Source organism: Bufo bufo, chromosome 7, assembly GCF_905171765.1.
Source record: "Bufo bufo chromosome 7, aBufBuf1.1, whole genome shotgun sequence".
In the NCBI taxonomy this organism is placed as follows: Eukaryota; Metazoa; Chordata; class Amphibia; order Anura; family Bufonidae; genus Bufo; species Bufo bufo.
This window is the reverse complement of record NC_053395.1, coordinates 121,203,790-121,215,871: the sequence shown is the minus strand read 5'-3', so window position 1 is coordinate 121,215,871 and position 12,082 is coordinate 121,203,790. Positions and strand designations below refer to the sequence as shown.

At 46.2% G+C, this 12,082-nt stretch overlaps 1 protein-coding gene across 1 annotated transcript in view; it reads right to left on the bottom strand.

The window, feature by feature from the left end:
* PTH2R (parathyroid hormone 2 receptor) overlaps positions 1-11,758 on the bottom strand; it is a 745,316-nt gene extending 733,558 nt beyond the window's left edge. The window contains exon 1 of the mRNA XM_040441156.1: positions 11,679-11,758. The gene's annotated coding sequence lies outside the window, so the exon portion shown is untranslated. The remainder of the gene's footprint in view (positions 1-11,678) is intronic.
* Between the last annotated feature and the right edge of the window lie 324 nt (positions 11,759-12,082).

Genomic DNA, 12,082 nt, shown 5'->3' with positions numbered 1-12,082 from the left:
CAAGGCCAGGGTTAAGGTAAATAGGGCTATTGGGAGGTTTATGGCTCGGAATGGAGCAGTGGCGGTTCGGCATATGGATCTGGAGGCGGGGAGCGGTGGTTTTTGGAGGTCGGATGGTGTTCACCTGAATGCGGTTGGCATTGATCTGTGGGCGCTTGGTTTGCAGAATGGAATTGAACGGGCCTTGTGTTTGTGGAGGAACGTGCAGGCTTGAGGGTGGTAGTAGGGTTCAAGCTGCGCGTTGTTGGCGGTGGGAGATCATAGAAGCTGGTGGTATATGACGGTAGTGGAAATGGGAGGGCCTCAATGGTGGGGCTGGACTCTCATAGTTTCAGGTACTTGGTTAATTGGAGAAGGCGTCCATCAGTTGGTGTCTCCGAGCTGGTGCTTACGGCTGGAGGCAAGATGGAGTTGCCAGGTTGGCTTCTTGTGGATGGTAACATTTTGGGGCTTCTACGATCTCCCTCGTCAGGGGTTAATGTTAATTTAATGTTATTGTTATTTATGGATGTATTTATTTTATTAATAAAACGGCTGCTGTGGCCGATTTAATCCAAGCAAAGTGTGTGGTGTTTTATTGGGATGGTACTTGGAGGTGGAAAAAGGGGGAAATTATGGAAGGCCCTGAGTAAGTAACCAATAACCCTATCAAGAGAGGCCGGACTAGGACGCCAGGTAAGGGGAGGCCGTCATGATGGGTTTTGGTAGGAAGGGCCTGGGTTGGAGTTAGTTAAACTGGTGGGAGAGGTGTGGTTAGGGTAATGAGATGGGAGGAGTTAGGGGTTAAATAGAGGTGACCGGCAGGCAGCCGGTGCCATTTTGTTGGAAGCAAACTCCCTCCCTCCCGCCCTAAGGTTTTGGGTGGTGGAATGTACGGGACAGTGTTATATGTCGCGGCAGTCGTGCCGGTGGGAGATCATAGAAGCTGGTGGTATATGACGGTAGTGGAAATGGGAGGGCCTCAATGGTGGGGCTGGACTCTCATAGTTTCAGGTACTTGGTTAATTGGAGAAGGCGTCCATCAGTTGGTGTCTCCGAGCTGGTGCTTACGGCTGGAGGCAAGATGGAGTTGCCAGGTTGGCTTCTTGTGGATGGTAACATTTTGGGGCTCCTACGATCTCCCTCGTCAGGGGTTAATGTTAATTTAATGTTATTGTTATTTATGGATGTATTTATTTTATTAATAAAACGGCTGCTGTGGCCAATTTAATCCAAGCAAAGTGTGTGGTCTTTTATTCGGATGGTACTTGGAGGTGGAAAAAGGGGGAAGTTATGGAAGGCCCTGAGTAAGTAACCAATAACCCTATCATGCGATCAGCAGCGAGTCTACCAGCGTGTGCTTGTACTCGCACATCTTCCGATCATGCTCCAGTAACTAAATTTAGGACAGCACTAGAGCTGAGCGAAATTCACGTCATTCCGGTACCAAGGACCATAACCCAATTCCATGACGGAATGCATGACGGAATGCCTTTAGAGGCATTCCGTTATTCATTCCGTCATAATAGAAGTTTATGGGCTGCAAAACAGATTTGTTCCATTTCCGTTATGCAGGGGATTCCTCTCCTGCATAATGGAAATGGGACGCATCCGTTATGCTGCCCATAGACTTCTATTATGACGGAATGAATAGCAGAATGCCTCTAAAGGCATTCCGTTATGCATTCCGTCATAGAATTGCGTTATGGTCCGTGGTAACGGAATCCATAATGCAATTCACCTTTTACCAGTAAACGAATCGCAAATGAATCTCATAACTGGAAATTCACTAATCTCTAGACAGCACGTTGTCCTTGTAGCGGGGATACAGCAGGATGGCCACCCAGTAATCAGCACTGGTTAAAATGTGGGCAACTCGGCGGTCGTTGTGCAGACACTGCAGTATGTAGTCGCTCATGTGTTCCAGGCTGCCCAGAGGCAACGACAAGCTGTCCTCTGTGGGATGTGTATCATCTGTGTCCTCTGTATCCCCCCAGCCACGCTCCATTGATTCCCATAAGCTGCTTTGGGTGCCTTTCTGCTGTGAACACAGTTCCTCCTTCTCATCATCCTCCTCATCCTGCAGAACTGTGCCCTGGCTGGACAGTTGTGTACCTGGCCTCTGTTGGTGCAGAAACCCACCCTCCAAGACACTTGTGAAGGACTGGCCTGATAACCGTGTAAATGATCACTCTTCCTCCTCCTTTTCCTCCTGTGCCATCATTGTCCAAAGATTTTTTTCAAGGAGACATAGAAGTGGGATAGTAACACAGAGGACTGCATCATCGGAAATGGCCATGTTGTTGGAGTACTCGAAACAGCTCAACACGGCACACACATCCCTCATGGAGGCCCACTCGCTGGTGGTGAAGTGGTGCTGTTCCGCAGAGCGACTCACCCGTGTGTGCTGCAGCTGAAACTCCACTATTGCCTGCTGCTGCTCGCACAGCATGTGCAAGGTGGAGTTTCATCTTGCGGGTACGTCACATATGAGGCTGTGAGCGGGAAGGCCAAAGTTACGCTGCAGAGCAGATGGGCGAGCAGCAGCAGGGTGAGAACGCTGCAAGTGCGCACAGACGGCCCGCACTTTCTGCAGCAGCTCTGACATATCGGGGTAATTTTTCAGGAACCTCTGCACCATCAAATTCAGCACATGTGCCAGGAAAGGGATATGCGTCAAACCGGCTAGCCCCAGACTTGCTACGAGATTTCGCCTGTTATCGCACACCAGGCTTGAGGCTCAGTGGCACCAACTACTCATCGGTCTGTTGTTCCTGGAAAAGTAGTGGTGGCTGGGAACCACGTACTGTGGGACAGCCACTTCCATAAGATTTTTAAAAGTCTTTGTCTCCACCAGACGGAATGCCAGCATTTCAAAGGCTAGGAATTTTGAAATGCTGGCATTCAGGGTTAGGGATTGCAGGTGGTTAGGGGGGTACTTCCTCTTTCTCTCCAGTGTTTGGGGGATGGACAGCTGAACGCTTCCATGGGACAGTGTGGACATGCTGGGTGACGGTGGCGGAGGTGATGGTGTTGCTGCCACATCCTCTGTTTGCAGGGTGGCAGGTGCCACTGTCAATCCAGAGGGGGAGGAAGATGCCGAGACCTCAGCAGAAGAGGGAGCAGGAGGAGCCTGAGATCTTTTGTGGTTTTTCTGTTGTGTCCTCCACTGCAGCTTATGCTTTGCATTTAGAAGCATGGTAATGCAGGTGGTGCTCAGGTTTAGAACATTGATGCCTCACTTCAGGCTCTGATTGCACAGCGTCTTGTCGTCAGCACATTGTCTGAAGAACTGCCACTCCAGGAAACTCCTTGGAGCTGGCTTTGGTGTGCCCAGTCCCTGGGTGCGTTGGGCAGTAGCAGGCATACTGGCTAGGGGATGGCCACTCTGCTTTTTCACCCTGCTCCCTCTTTTGCTGTGCGGCTGGTGCTGTGTGACCACCACCTCTTCCTCCAAAATGCACACGTCACTCGCATGACCTTGATTCCATGTGGTGTCTAGGACCTCATCATTCTCCACATCATCTTCCACTTAATTTTCACCCCTGCCCTCCTTGCCGGTCTGCACACGGCAGAAATTCGTAGCAGTTGCAACCTGTGTTTCGTCATCATCTTCAGAGACGTGCTGCGTTAGTCCTCCCAGTCCACATGCTAAAACATAAGTGGTTGGGCATCAGTGCACTCAATATCTTCCACTTCCATGGCAGGTCTAGGTGGATGGTCCAAGAAAACCCCGCCAGCAGAGTCATCAAAAAGCATAAGATACTGCTGCATGACTTGGAGCTCAGACTGCTTGGCTGATTTGAAAGGGGGTGAGGTGAAAAACAGATGCCCATGGGCTGCAGGTGCCAATTCTGCGTTTTCAGAAGGGGACTGGATGGGAGAGAAAGTAAAGGAACTGTAGGCACTGAAAGTATCCTTTCCTTCTCAATGCACCTTGATTCCTTCTTTGTCCCCAAAGACAGGCCTGGAGAACTATCAATGACACACACAGTATGATGTCAGAAACAGCTCTGTTTTAATATTGACCATACGGGCCTTTTATACATCCATTCATACATACATACAAGAAACAGCTGCGGCTCACATTACAATAGTGCTGACTAGAAATAGTTCCTTATACGGACAGAAGGTCAATGTAAAAATATTCACCCTCTAGTATGATGTCACCCAACCTCCTGTCCTTCATACAGATCATATAGCTTATTCTATTTAACCCTTTAGGCACTGTCAGCCATCCAATTTACTACCGCCTTTTAGGGATTTGCTCTGGTAGGCAGGGTAAGCGGACGCAATACCGAGCCAAAACCACGGTTGAAAAGCAAAAGTCAGTATTTATTCACACAAAAAGGCAGAAAAGAAACACAATACTTGGCAGGGTCCTGGTGTTTACACCGCAGGAATCCTCATGTTAATTCACACAGCAAAAGTCCACAGAACTCAAAAACACTTCACCTGGCAGTCCACAGCAGGCTTTAGGGCGCCTGGCTTCCAGCTGGCAGCTCTTAGCCTTGCAGTATGGCAGAGCTCCTCAGCTCCCAAAACACATCTATTATTAGTACATTTTCCCAGGATCGGGATAAGGTTGGATCCTGGTGTTGCGCCGGAAAAAAATTATCCCCGGAGACATTGAGGTCTGCCAGCTCAGGCCCCGGCGGCAAGTCCTCCATTTCTCCCACCATTACACTCAGCGGGGTTTTCTCCTCCTCTTCCACTGAAGTGGCGGTCACCCCTACCGCTGGCCCTTCGGACTCAGGTTCCCAGGGTTCTGGTTGTCCCCCTGAGCCGACCCAGTCTGCTAGGGTTACATCTGTCTCATGTGTATCAGTCACTCTCGGAACAGGCCACAGTGCCGTGAACCCGGGAAGTCTCTCCCTACTATAAGTTCATAATGTAGGTTGGTTGCGACAGCCACCTCGTGGATCCACCTGCCGGAAACCGTAGACAGAGACACCATAGCAGTAGGATAGTCTTTTAAGTCCCCATGTATACACATGACTCTGATCTTATGGCCGGTGTACTCAGCGGTACGTACCATGGTCACGAGACTTCCTGAGTCCAACAGAGCCTCCGCTGGAGTGTCTTCCACCTCAACCTGACACAGGTGGTTCAGAGACTCCGAAGCACCCACTGAACACAGTTTCCTGGCATATAATTATTGACGGAAGCCATAGTTCGTGTTCATGGGTTCCCCCTGATGTGGACAGTCCGCTCGGACATGGCCAGGCTCCCGACACCGCCAGCAGATTATTGGAGCGGGGTCCACAGGAGTTACATCCCGGGTGGGTTTGGTGGGCACCGGTTGCTGGGTCCGGGGTGGAAAGTTACGGGATTTGACTGCCCCCCTCCCAACAGAACCCCCCTGTAAGTTCCGAGTAGCTTCATAGCGCTCCACCAGGTCGACCATTACCTGGAGAGACCTGGTCAATCCATTGCTGGAGAGGGAGTGGCAGAGCCCTCCAGAACCTGTCTGCTAACAACCGGTTCAACATAGCAGTGGGGCTCAGCACGTCAGGTTGTACCACTTTTGCAACAGGTTGAGCAGGTCATAATACTGGGATCTCATAGGCTCTGCCGGGTTGAACCCCCACTGATGCACCTGCTTGGCCCGGACCAGCACATTCACCCCAAGTTTTTCCAAAATCTCCCCCTTTACCTTTGGGTAGTGGGCCGCTTGATCATCCGGCAAGTCGAAAAACACCCGCTGGGACTCTGATGTCAGAAAAGGAGCGACGACCTCAGCCCACTGGTCTTGGGGCAGCTTTTCCCTGGTGGCCACTTTCTCATACATCGCCAGGTAGGTCTCAATGACGGACCCCTACTCCTTCCTACAGCCTCTACTTGTTCTGGCCTCACCATTCGTACACCGGTATTCGGGCCTACAAAATGACACTAAACGTCCTGTCGCCTACGTGCACCTGAGGAAGGTGTTTCAGTTGGGCGTGTAGCTGGCACAGATAGACCACATCCTCTCCCTGCAACAGGAGCTCCACCAGCACCAGCAGCACCATGACCAGGGCTACGTCCCTTATATGATGCTCTCCTCATCCTTTGAGGTCACCCACCGAACTAACAGAAAGATTAACTATATTAATTTCCCTGTGACGTATGCAGTGCCGGTGTACCTCACACCAAAAAGGGGAATATGTCACCCACCGAACTAACAGACGGATTAACTATATTAATTTCCCTGTCATGTATGCACTGCAGGTGTACCTCACAGAAAAAAGGGGAATATGTCACCCACCGAACTAACAGTCAGATAAACTATATTAATTTCCCTGTCATGTATAAAGTTCATGTGTATCTCGCACCAAAAATGGGTATATCTCACCCATTGAACTAACAGACGGATTAACTATTATATTTTTGTGTCAGGGGTACAAAAATGGTGCATTGCACACACAAAAAATAGCTATAACTCACCCACAGAATTAACAGCCAGATTATTATATTTCTGTATCAGGGGTACAAAGATGGTGCATTGCACCCACAAAAAATCATTATAGGTCACCCTGCCTGCTCCCTACTCAGAGATGATAGGCGGTGCTACACGTGATCCAGCTTGTATAGAGGCTTGGTCTCGCAAAGTTCGGTATGGACCCGAACTTTATAGTTCAGGTTCGCTCAACACTAGTGGGTACATATCAATTTTACCAAAAATACAAAAATTTCTTATAAATGTTCTAAAGAGGAATCCAGTCTAAAGTTTAGGAAAAGTTTGAAAAACAAATCAGAATTTACTCGCTCTTTGTACATCACCCTGTACAAAATTGTTTAGTGGACCAAAAATCCTCCTAGCTAATCCGTCCTGTTAGCGATACAGTGGTTATACACTATGGCCAACAGACAGCTACCTGGGCCCTCCAAAGAAGTGTCAAAGATATTGCTATAGCCAGCACATGTAGAATGGGGGTGTTAGCAGCCGCCGCAGAAACAGGCCAGTGCTGCCACTGTCATCCATTGGTCATGTTTTGAATACCAATTTTGCTGTCCTGGAATGGTTGAATCGATCTTCAACATCATCTCAGCTGATATCAGGCACACACAGTCAGGAGTCAGTGGGTTCCTCTGACACCACACTTAGTTGGCATGGCCCTGGAACAAACTCTCTGCCCTCACCTGTCCTGAACTTGCCTCTTTCCTTTGCTGCTCCTTCTGCCAGGCAAGTAATGTATGCCATCAGCTCTGCTCTGCTTTTTAGCAAGGATAAGCTTATTGAGTCAGCAGCTACAAGCCAGCTCAGATTTGGAGGAGAGGTCAGTTGCGCCCTCCTTTAGGTGTTCAAGTAGCAACAATGACAGTTGCATGGGAGCAGGTGTTGGGAGTGGTCAGGGATGTGACCATGAGACTGGTGAGGGTGACATCAGTGACAAACAGACAGTAGTGGATGATGATGTAGCCAATTGCATGTGGGAGCTGGGTGAAGAGGGGGCTTCATCATCATCAACAGGGGGTGAGAGTGACAGCTTGCTCAGGGTAGAACGTCTGCTACTCAGAGGTGCACTGCTTCATAGAGGCAGCGGCAGGCAGTCATCACGGAGTACTAGGGTAAAATGCCATACTCACCAGTGTGGGAATTTTTTATCAAGTCTCTGGAGGACGTTAGAGTGGCATTGTAGGATCTGTGGGCAGAAGGTGAAGTCGGGTCAGGGTGCTAATTTTGGCATCAATGCTGCGCGTCAACATATGGAGCATTACCATGAAGTGGCCTGGGAAAACCATGGTTCTAGGGTAGTGATACAGCCTGATGCACTAACCGCTGCATCTCCCAACAGCCCGCACCCCTTCTCCAGCAGTCAGGGCTCCTCCACCTCTGCAGAAGGAAGCTGTTGTTCCTGCCCTTCGTCTACTGGTCCTGATGCTCCTCCACCTCCTCCTACTGCTTGTCACACATTTCATATGCAATGCTTCCGACCAACTATAAGAGCAAAGGAAGGCCGTGAATGATTTCTTGATGATTCAGGCGGACAGGACTTCTCCCCTGTGTAACTTCGATGTTAGCCAGTAGCAGCTCATGTGACACCTGCCAATTGCTCAGGCCACTTTATTTGTCACTTGCCAAGACTAGGGTATGAATTATGTCATTCCATTCCTTCATGTCTTGGAGCAGATACTGATAAATCTAACTGGCAAGGGGATAGGAAACATGGCACCTACATCTCATGGCTCCCTGAGCCCTGTGGGAGTTGAACTGGTGGAGGAGGAGAATGAGGACGAAGAGGACGACATAAACGCCCAGGAATTGTATACAGAAATAGATGGTTTATCTGCCCATGCGACAGGAGAGGAGCAGGAGGAGAAGGAGGGCAATAAGGCATATGACCCTGACAGACCATGGCAGTATGCAGTGGAGATGGAGGCAGGGAGTCCCTCCCATTCCCATGCACAAATAGCCAGTTGCATGTTGAGTTGCTTGCATAGTGACAGCCGTATTATCACCATTCGGCAGAGGGATGTATGTAGTCAGTTGGTCGCTGCCTAAGTGTGCCATTGCCCATCCTCACAAAGGTCTGACCTGGGGGACTCCTGTGCTCATGCTCCACTGCCATGACTGCTGGAGGGGCAGGAGCAGGAGCAGCGCCAGCTCTATCAGCTCTATCAGTGGCAACTAGAGTCTCGAGTCTCTGATAAGCATGTTTCGGCACCCACCTACTGAAGAAACCAGGTAGCAGCACGACATAGAGCATAACCTGAACCAGCAGGTGGTGGCATACTTGGACTTCACCCTGTCACCCCAGATCCAAGATCCCCTGAATTACTGGGCAGCCAAACTTGAATTGTGGCCGCAACAGGCCGAGTTTGCCCTGGACAAGCTTTCCTGCTCGACCAGTAGTGTGGCATCAGAGTGAGGGTATAATGCAGTGGGGGGCATAGACAAAATACAGGATTCAATTTTTTGGGGGCTGTTCTTCTGACGAATAAGAAGAAGGGAAAAATTAACTGTGACGTCAACACAACCTTACTGCTGACACTCCCCCCACTATGTCATGGGGCCACACTATAGTAGCATCAGTGGCTAACAGAGTAGATTATCTATCAATGTGGACACCTGACCAAATGAGACAGCTCTTTCACACTATATTAGAATAAGTGGCTAACAGAATAGGTTATCTATCAATCAATGTGGACACAGTTAGACGGTGCAAAATGAGAAAGCTCTTTCTCACTATATTAGAATCTGTACAGTTAAGTAAATTAGACCTGAAGCTAACATTGACCTGTAAGGCTGAAATCACACTTCTGTTATTTGATCAGTTAATTCCAGCAGCTACTGTATGGTGAACCAAAATCAGGAGCGAATCCTACTCTCAGATAAGGTATCATGAAAAGATATGCACCTGTTCTGTGTTTTTGACCCATAACTGACCAAATAAGTGAAGAGTGAACTGAGCCTAATAGCAACGCACAATCATTCTACAGCTAACAGAAGTGATTCAAAAGCATGTGTTTGCACTGCCTTCAAAAGCCTTTTTTTCTCCATTTCTTTATTGAAACTGCTTCCATGTCCTTTCTTTTGTTCCAGTAAAGAGTCATTGGGACACAGCTCATGCACAGTGTTTTTTTCCCCCTTTACTTAAGGCTGTTGCATGCTTTTATTTTGGTTTCGGGATTAACTAGGACTGTTAGTGGCCTGCAAGATGACGCTCACATACATATACTGTATGAGACCTGCCTGTCACTGTAACTTTTTCACTACCAGAAAGGAATAGCTACGTAAGCATGTTGTTGCAATGCACTGTGATGTACATTGAGATACACTCTTCCTACAGTCAAGGTAAGGACTCTTAGTTGGCAATTCCAAAAACATTTTTTTTCCAACCATTTATTGTGCATAATCCAACATCTCTTCAGTTTTAGGTCATGAACTGTTGCTCTTACATTCTTCTGCAATATTGTAGAACATCCAGGTGGTAAACTTGAGACAGACTATCACATTTATTTTTCTTTGTTTGTTTGTTTATTTTGGATTTTGCATCTTTCACAACACTGTTTGGAGGAAAAAGAACACTGTCCAGCACTGTGAATAATAAAATACACAGACAATACATATATTTGGATGTTATGTGTTTAAGGCAACGTGCGGAGGAGGGTACAGGCTCCCTCCACGTCCCCATCCGATTCCCGTGCTGCGGTGACAGGGACCTGATGGCTGGGAAGGCACTCAATCATCACAATACACAATACACACAGTCAATGCATCACAATACACATGTATTGTAATGTATTGTAGAGGGGATCTGGCCCCAAAAGTCCCACAGTGGGGTAAAAATAAAAAGTAAAAAATTTTAAAAAAGGGAAAAGTTTAAAGTTAGAACAAAACACCACTTTTCCTTTAATAAACACATATAAAACTGTAGAATAACAAGTAGAATAAAAAACAAGTAGAATAAAATAAAAGAAAAACAGACTTAACAATCGGCTCTTTAGAAATATATTACATGATTTACCCCATCAGGTGAATGCCGTAAAAAAATAAAAATAAAAAAAAATGCAAAAACTGGGTAGTTTCTACTAGGTAAGCCCCACAAAGTGACTATATAACTGTACTGGTCCCTAAAAAAGTGGCTTTTAGAAATTTTCTTGAAGATGTTAAGAATTGCTTCTAAAATTCTAAGCCTTCTAATGTCTTAAAAAAATAACATTACATTTGCAAAATGATGCAAACATAAAGTAGACATATGGGAAATGTAAAGTAATAACTATTTTATGAGGTATCACTATCTGCCTTAAAAGCAGAAAAATTCAAATTTTTTAAATTGGTAATCTTTCCAAATTTTCTGTAAAATTAGGATTTTCTTTATAAGTATAGGTAAATTATATTGACTCAAATTTACCACTATCATGAAGTACCACTATCAGAATCGCTTGAATAAGTAAAAGTGATCCAAACATATTACCACATAAAGTGACAAATGTCAAACTTCCAAAAAAACGGCCTGGTCCTTAAAGTGAAAAATGGCAAGGTCCTTAAGGGGTTAATTATATTGTGTTTGTTTATAATTGTGACTAAGATATGAATCAGACAACATTGTATGAATAATCAATGCAGAAATCTAGGTAATGTCAAGGGGTCCACTTACTTTTTCTTGCAACTGTATATTTTCAAGGAAAGAAGTTTCAAACTTTGATCCCAATAACTACTAAGGGTACTTTCACACAAGCATTTTTGTTTTCCGGCATAGAGTTCCATCCTAGGGGATCTATACTGGAAAATAACTGATCAGTTTTATCCCCATGCATTCTAAATGGAGAGCAATCCATTCAGGATGCATCAGGATGTCTTCAGTTCAGTCTTTTTGACTGATCAAGACAGAGATAAAACATGCTACGGTTTTTATCTCTGGCCAAAAATACTGAACACTTGCCTGAATGCCAGATCTGGCATTTTTTCCCATAGGAATCCGAAAAAAGGTGAAAAAAGTAAATGTCGGATCTGTTTTTCCGGATGACACAAATGCCGTTAGTTGGCATACGTTTTGATAGATCCTGCAAGCAGTTACAGCGACGGAACTGCTTGCCAGATCACTCTGCCGCAAGTGTGAAAGTACCCTAATAAGAAAACTCACTATTTATAAAATACTGTATTACATAAAGCAATTGAATCATAACAGTGAACTGAATAATACTAAGGAGATAATACATTTATGGTGTATTTCACAGAAAGAAAGACATCAACAGAGAACAGTCCTAAATACCTCTGTGATTAAAGTCATACACATAGACAGGGCAATTGACAGCAAGTATTTTCCCAGGTATTCCTCTTGGCCAGCAAACCAATCCATCCCATTCTGGCAAGCAACTTCCATCTGTCCCTGTATGAAAAGAAACCAATTACTTGTAAAAGTCAATCTTCTTAATATATTTTTTTCTATCACAATTGTTTTGTTCTAAGTATGTTCTAATTTATTATACATTGTACCTTAATATTTCATGAAATCAGTAGTTTTGAGTAACCAGTTTCCTATGTTCTGAAAACGACTGCAAATACTTTAGTTGTGTGTTTTCTTTTTAAATACATGTGCTGCCTGTGTCCGTATTGTGGCCTGTATACAGCAGGTCTGCAATTTATGGGCACCAGTCGTGTGTGCTCCATTACACA